An 8,324-nucleotide genomic window follows, 5' to 3' on the forward strand; every position below is an offset into this window, starting at 1 on the left:
CTTAATGCCGCGGAATTGCCGCCATAAAATTGCGATGATTGAAGGCAAAGGCTGACATGTCGGCCGATGCATGCGCCGCTATCTCGGGCGGTATCGAATTGTGGAGTAGCCATGCATCCGGCAATAACTGATATTCGGCAGCGCAGGTGGTTCGACTAGAGGCTTGGCATTGGAACCACCGTGCTTCGACAATAAAGTGTGGGGTCAATCTCACCAACCAACATGGGACTCGGTGAGCTCCCAGGGCCCAAGCGTACGATCCGTTGCTTTTACCTTTGCAGATATAGATCCCCTAATGCGGACAGAAGTTCCTGAATCCGTAACGTCCCGTATGACGTCACGTCACGTGCCGTCACGTTACTTAGGTACGTGTAGGTTACCTAGTAAAGGTAGGCAAAGGGGTACGTTGTACGTTACAAGCCAGGCCGGACAGACTCCATGGCTCACGTCTGGCAACGGCTGAGTCATTTATGTCATCCAAACGCTTACGGTTTTCATCAGACTAGACTGCAAAACTCTCACTATTTCTCACCCAGCCAAGCTTAGTGTCGCATTCGTCAAATGCTGCGCAAGGTGTGGTGAATTTCGCTGCAAATCCCACATGACGCAACCTTCAGCCATCCAACACGCAAGAACTTTCAGCAGATGGCCAGCTCTGCTTGTATAAGCATCGTGCCCCCCTGTCTTACAGCAAGATACCTGTGCTAATGTGAACACAGCTGCAGCATATGGGGCTGTGTTTCCACTAGCTCGAGGATTTTATGTCCCTACTTTAATGTTCCCATGACGAACCATGCCTCACCTATAAGTGACTTTCGTTGGATGGTACAAGTTTATTAAGAGAGAATGAGGCTGCTGAAGATTGCTTTTCCGTAGTAACTTTGATATACGAGACGTGTATTTCTATAGAATTATGAAATATGACAGGTTAGGCAAACGAGGGCGATGAAAAATGTCCACTGAAAGGTTTTCCCCATGGCTCAATCGATCTTCTCCTAGTTCAAAAGTTGTCTGGTTACCGTTCTCACGCCAGCACATCTGCGAATTCTAACATCAGCGTGGGCCCAATGACATAGCGATGCATTAAAGTGACATCGAAACTTTGCCTGCACCTTAGGCCACAGGTCTGTGGCAGTGCCGGGCGAAGTACAAAGCGCAGAGGCGGTGGCACTTATTAATGTTTTGCGTTGCTGTTGTTTTGAAAAGGTCCTGTTTGAAATAATGCTTCCTTTTTCCCTGAAAAAATGCGGTGAAGAACGCAGGAGGGGGTCTAAATTTTGCAAATTTTTGCAAATTGATGGGGGGTCTAAATACAGGGTTTGGGTGGGGAGGGGGTTGCGGCGCTGGGGGGCTAGCTCATTCTTTCCACACCTCACCTTGGCCGTAAACCTCGGCATGCATTGTATCGATTCCGGCGGGCGAGGTTTCAAGCAGATGATTGTTATCTGAGCTGGCTTCATTGAGGCCAACATTTCAAACACACATGTGGGACATTCATTAGCGGTAAAGAGCTTAAGGAGAGTGTGCTACCCGTTTTGTGTTCTTAACTTATTGCTAGATCATGCAGGTTCAATTTGATTGGTGATCCCAGTTTTTCTTTAAATCCTTCTGAATAGCCTCATAGTTCCTTTGAAGACGTCACTCCGTTCTGAGATATCTTATTGGACTCTATGCTCATCACTATGAAAGTAGTGTTTTTTTTCCCCTTGCCTTTCACAGCGTATGTGTTCCGTAATGCCTACAATACGCCGACTGATCCAAACGCTGGTACAATAAATGCTACGAAGGCCTGGAACACTTTATTTAAGGAAAAATATATACACATATTAGTCAATTATCGCGCGAATTCAGACATATGATACTATGGATTTGATTTTTGCTCTGGTGTTTAGCGCAGCGACTTTTTTCGACCCGCACTTGGTCTCGGGAAACGCATGACACGGCCCTATAGTGAAGCGTTAGTCACGCGACGCAAACCAATACGTTTTCTGTAAATGACCTTTGCCGCCCGCTGTGCCAATCACAAACGTTCAGTTGAACTGGTGTCAGTTCATACCAGTAGGAATGTCAATTTAAGATACAAAGACCCGCAACGTGCGGCCAAAAACAGCTCAAAAGTTGCATCTTTGGTCCGTGACAGCCGATAACGGTTCTCAGCGGATTATGCCCGTATTTAAACTGCGGCGGGGCAAAAGCCACATTATGAGGCTGCTAATAAAGAAAGAAGTGTAGTGCTGTAGCATAACGTTAAAAGCGCCTCACTTAATTTAAGGTGATGCAGTCCGCAATACCCAGTGTTATCAGCGTACATAACTAGTCCTGAGGTTTCATTGGAGTATTTTTGTATCACGCCCGAAAGGTGGGACACCCATTTTAGTAAACGGGAACTTTTTTATTCTCACTGGTTTTGCTTTTCATTTACGATATTTTTACATTTCGACGTTACAAATAAACTCCAAGGTTTTTCTGGAAGGTAGTAACCATCCTCGTAAGTCAAAGCATACTTAAAAGCTAAATCTATACTTGCAGTCCGAATCATATATGCAAGCAAGCAATTTTTGGATAAGCGGTCGACGCAAAATCTTAAAAATGTCAACTTATAGTTATAGAGCTATACAAAGCGTTGCATCTCCGAATTGGTGCGTCTCACCTACAGCATCTGGTCTCTGACTACCCCGGCGAAATATCTTACCAGCGAGCAGCTGTTTCGAAATCACTCAGATTAAAATTCGAGCTTTTTATCTCATATATCTTCCACCATAGACGGTGCTCCCCACCTCCTTCAATCGCCTAAGCAGTATTATTATGGATTTTCGATCGAAAACGTGATCGGTAATAGGGTACCATCCGTTATATAACCACCATGTCAGTGAGTTAGCACCGCGACCAACGTGTGCCTTGCTTATTCAAAGGGCGTTGGCTTTTTTTACAATTACAGTGTCAGCCTAGCAACATTGCACGCCCGTTTTAGATGCCTACTGCATATGTAAAAGCACATCAGGTAGATGAATAGGTCCCCGTAACTTAAATAAATTTGTAGCGCAAATTTATTTCAGTTATCCAATGAATTTATATCCCATTGAAGGCGGGTAACATCATTGCCATTGATCACTGGCCAGGCGACGGTGGGTATTCGCGATTTGTGTTCGACGTGTGCTGATTACAATGACTTCAACTGTCGCGGTCTTTCATAATTTTCGCACGAGCGCCTCGACAGTTGACAACTCTGACTAAGCCAGTGCTGGGCGCTTCTGTTGCAGTAGTGGCGCATTTCTGATGTACATTTCTGCAAAAGGCACCCAGATAACCGCAAATCCCATTTCTGTGAGGCTGCGGGAGCATCTGGCGCGCAGGGGCCTGCCGCGGTTGGCCGCGGTCGGACCTTGGGTCAGCAGGCGCCCGCCAATGGCCGGCGGCGGTAGATCACGTGACCGAGCGTTGAGGCTGAGACGGCTCGGGGCGCGCAGATGAAGGATCGGGGCAGCCGTCGCTGAAGGAGTCTCGTGGCCCGCGCTGCACCGCAATACAAGATGAAGAAACACAGGCTCTACATTTACAGGCTTTACAATTATGGGCACTGAATTAGCGGTGCCACCGCTAATTCAGTGCCCATAATTGACATCGGCGTGGTTGTTTTGATTTGGTTCACGATCCCCGCAGCGAGGACATCGCGGTTGATCCTCCCACATAACAGGTGTCGGTGAGTTGCGTATATGTGTGTCCTATTCTCAGGCGGCATAGCGTCACTTCATCCCGCCTCATCTTGCGACAGCTGGACTCCCATGATCCCAACCGAGGCTTTGTCTCTCTCAGTTTATTCCCAGACCGCTTGCAGAAGTGCCCCAGTTAAGTTCAGTTGTAGGATATAAAAGACCGATGGGAGAAAATTTTGGTTTGGTACAGCAGGGAAAGACATACACTTCATACTAATCTCGCCCCACCCCCATATTTACGCATGTACGTGCCACCTTAATTCGCCTCTGTTTCACTAGGGATGTGCTGCGATGACATAACCGCTCGGTGATCAATGAAATCGGTTACAGATTAGCGGAAATCTGATCTATTTCCTCCGTAATATTTTCCTTCACATCAATCCTTGTCACCTTCCTTCATCGCATGTTGCCATACTTTGGTATCTAGCACCGGATAAATGGTTGGTGCCAGGGTAAACGGTACTACGGGCAAGGATTCACAGATTGCAGCGTAGAAGCCAATAACGTCTATGATAGCCCTATACGTCCTACATATTGACATCAACATAATATCATCGAGTGTGCAAAGGGCATGGCTAATCATTAGGTAGGTGTGGACCGTACAAATCTTCTTGCGTTCAAAATGTTCGACCTTCAATATTGAAAGGTCATCTAAGAATGCATGGCCTCCGAGATGGCTACGACTTAACCTGATATGAACCCACAGATAACGTCTGTAGATACTTAAAGGTGAATTGGAATGCGAAAACTGTGCAGGCTATACCACATTGTTTGTGAGAAAAAGCCACCAAATTGCTGATGAGAAAAAGTCGCCAAATTTCGGCCGTCCAGCCGGGATAGCTTAATGGGGGCCATGTTGCACGCAATGAATGGAGTGCAGTTTTGGACGGAAGGAGCACGAGTTACACGTTGGTCTCCACATGCGTGCAAATAACACCTGGCGTGGAGAACATTTCAATGTCATGTGCCTTATCAGCAATAGCGGCTATAAAAAAAAATGGTGTTTTATGCCTGGTGCTCGGTTGTGTCCGGCAGGAAAAGGCGTTGATCCGGTGCCCTTTGGCCGATCGACGACGCGGCGACACGTCCTGCTGGGCCCCATCACGCGCGGCCCTGACCTGAGCAAGCAGGCCGCAGCTGCTCCGTCGCCAGCTCGGCGCGTGACCACGTGATCGTCACACCGCCTTGAGGTCGACGCTGCTGTTGGGGTGGGACTGAGTGAAAAACTCCGGATACGTCACCTGCGATGCTGCTATGAGCGCAGCTAGTTGAGTCACCTGACTTTCGAAGCAGGAATGGCCAGTGACCCCGCGACACTGATGACCTCCAGCAACGCGTCGCTGCTCGGGGTCCACGCGTCACTGCTCGGGATCAACGCGTCGCTGCTCGGGGTCAACAGTTCGCTGCTGGAGGTCAACAGGTCGCAGCTCAGTGTCAGCGAACTGCTGCCAGAGGTCAACGCATCAACATGTCTGGCGTATCAGAGGTCACACGAGGTCACACCGCTGTGGGACTCAGCTTTGCTTCACGACTGCGTCTGCCTGCACGACGACATCACGCCGCTGGAGTACCGCACGTGGCACTGCTTCGAAACGCCGCCAGACCTGCCGTTCCTGACCGTCGCCTGGGTCGGCTACTCGATCCTCTTCGTCGCCGGCCTCACCGGCAACACCCTCGTCTGCTACGTCGTCTTTTCCGCGACGCGCATGCGCACCGTCACCAACATCCTTATCGCCAACATGGCGGGCCGGCGACCTGCTCATTGCCTGCCTCTGCATGCCCTTCACGTTCCTCCACCTGGTCGTGTTCGGCTTCTGGCCCTTCGGGGACGCGCTCTGTCGCGGCGTGTCCTTCGCGCAGGCGGTCTCCGTCTTCGTGTCGGCGTACACGCTCGTGGCCATCTCTGCAGACCGCTACACGGCCATCGTGCACCCGCTGGTGTCGCGCGGCTCGCGGCGCAGGACGCGCATCGTGCTGCTGGCCGTGTGGATGTTGGCCCTCTCCACCTGCGTGCCTATCGCCGTCACGTCCCGCGCGGACCGTGCCAGAGGCGGAGCGCCACTTCGCCATGCACGAGCACTGCGTCTGCCAGGAGGTGGGTACGTGGCGCACGTGGCGGCTAGGGGTGGGCGCGGGCCTCAGATGAGGGCGGTGAGTGGTGGTGGCGCTGGGGGAGAGGCGGATCAGGGGGGCACAGAAAGGCCCTCAGCAGGGGAGTCTGATAGTAATGGCAGGGAAAGTGCGCCCGCCTTTACGAGTTATCCACGACATCGTACCTTTCGCTTCCTTGCCTCCCTCTTTCAACCTGGTGGGAGTAAAATGACACCAACAACAGACGACCACCAACGGCTATTTTTTATCCTGACCTGGAACATACAGCGTGATGTGTGAACATAACGTCTTATGGCTCATTCATGCAGCGTAACGGGCATCCAACTCATTGTAGCATGCTGTCCGTAAGGCTCACTGCTCACAGATGCTACAACCAGCAGCCCTGTAAGCTGTGAATATGGTTGTCGTGCGGAGCTATGCGAACAGTACAGCTACGTTTGATCGATTCCAGGCGATGCTTCCCCGTGAGGCAATGACCCTGACCTCCTGACCACGGGTGAGCACAGGTGCTCTGCCAACAGGTGTTGGAAGCGACGAGACAACAGACCTTGACCGCATAAGCCCTGGCGCTGTGCCGACAGGTGTGGGAAGGGGACGGGACTACAGATCCTGACCTCCTGACCCCGGTGCTGTGCCGACAGGTGTCGGAGGCGACGAGACAACAGACCCTGACTTTCCGACCCCCGTAGTCACACCGACTGGTGTGGCAGAGGGCGGGACTACATTTCCTGACCTGACCCCCGGCGCTGTGCCGGCAGGTGTGGGAGGGGAACGGGCGGCGCTACTACACGGTGGTGGTGATGTTGCTGCAGTACTTCCTGCCGGTGACCGTGCTGGCCGTGACGTACGGCAGGATCGCGCTGGAAGTGTGGGGTCGTAGCTCGCCCTTCATCAGGAGTCAGGATGTCAGGGAGATCAGGCTGGCGCGCGCCAAGCGGAAGGTGAGCACGCACGCTTGGAGGGCTCGCCAAGTGGAAGATGAGCACGTACGCTTAGTGAGCACGCACACTTGGAGGGCTCGCCAAACGGAAGATGAGCACGCACGCTTGGAGGGCTCGCCAAGCGGAAGGTGAGCACGCACGTTTGAAGGGCTCGCCAAGCGGAAGGTGAGCACGCACGCTTGGGGGGCTCGCCAAGCGGAAGGTGAGCACGCACGCCTGGAGGGCTCGCTAAGCGGAAGGTGAGCACGCAAGCTTAGAGGGCTCGCCAAACGGAAGATGAGCACGCACGCTTGGTGAGCCCGCGGCCAGTGGCATGGAGAACCATGGTGGTCGATGGTCGTCTCAGCGGGTATTAAAGCCATGCCAGTGTCAATGTATTGACTAATGAGTCAATGTATTGATCGTTCGATGATCCCGCACGCCGGCCGCTTCGCGGAGCATGACTGGTACTTCCCCCGAATAATTTATCATCCGATGCGTTGGAGTAAAATGCGCCTTGCGTTGTGAAGAAGTAAATACAAATAAACGGTAGAACGGTGATGGAGGTGATAAATTACATTAAGGAGGGCGTATAAGATATATTACGTTTTGTTAGCATGCATCTCTCTATCTATCTATCTTTAAATATTTGTACAAGGATAGTATATTTGCATATATAATATATATATATATATATATATATATATATATAATATATATATATATATAATATATATATATATATATATATATATAAATGCATATATATATACGTATGTATACATATCTCTCCGCTCCCTCTCTCTTCTCTCCTCTCTCTCTCTCTCTCTCTCTCTCTCTCTCCTCTATCTCCTCTCCTCCTCTCTCCTCTCTTCTCTCTCTCCTCTCCTCTTCCTCTCTCTCTCTCATTTCTCTCTCTCTCAGAAAAAAAATTGAGCACAACTTCCCATCCCAAAGAAAGGTTTCACAATCATGCATACGGAGCAAAACTAGTCAAGTCAAAGTACGCGCGATTTACCTTCAATGAATGTCGTGGGGCGGTGAGAGGTACCACAGCCTTCCAAGTTCATTCTTCACGACCTTCACCCTGGATTACTTTTCACTGGCATTGCGAACTTGTTGTCCGGCGATGTTATTAATGCCTTGAAGAAGTGAAAGTCAACACTGTGTTTGGTCGTGCCCTTACTTCAGGCCTATAAATGGATCCAATTTCGTATACGGTGTGCTTCGAAGTCTGCACGACAGATGGCACTGACATCGTTCTTTATTCGCGACTTTACCAGCAAAGAATGGATTTCCGCCCGAAATTGAAACGAGCTAGTGGTGGATGGAAATGCAAGCCAACAGACATCGCCGCTCGACTGATCAAACTCGTTCATCCTCAGTTTGTGCCATGTAATCACGCGACACCCGCAGTAATTCATCAGCGGAAAAGTTACCAGGGCCATCTGTATTCTGAGTGAAGTGAGGGTTTCGCTTAGAGTCTGATCCAGAGTGAGCAGGGAGGAGGGCCTGGGTCCAGCCCAGTCATCAATCTCTCGCACAGCTGACTCAGAGAACTGCGGACCTACTGAGAGTT

General features: G+C 50.6%; 1 pseudogene; it reads left to right on the forward strand.

Annotated features, from left to right (window-relative positions):
* Positions 1-5,032: 5,032 nt before the first annotated feature.
* The window catches only part of LOC119104701 (RYamide receptor-like), a 5,679-nt pseudogene continuing 2,387 nt past the window's right edge, over positions 5,033-8,324 (forward strand).

This window comes from Pollicipes pollicipes, unplaced genomic scaffold (genome assembly GCF_011947565.3).
Source record: "Pollicipes pollicipes isolate AB1234 unplaced genomic scaffold, Ppol_2.1 Scaffold_6052;HRSCAF=7182_pilon_pilon_pilon, whole genome shotgun sequence".
In the NCBI taxonomy this organism is placed as follows: Eukaryota; Metazoa; Arthropoda; class Thecostraca; order Pollicipedomorpha; family Pollicipedidae; genus Pollicipes; species Pollicipes pollicipes.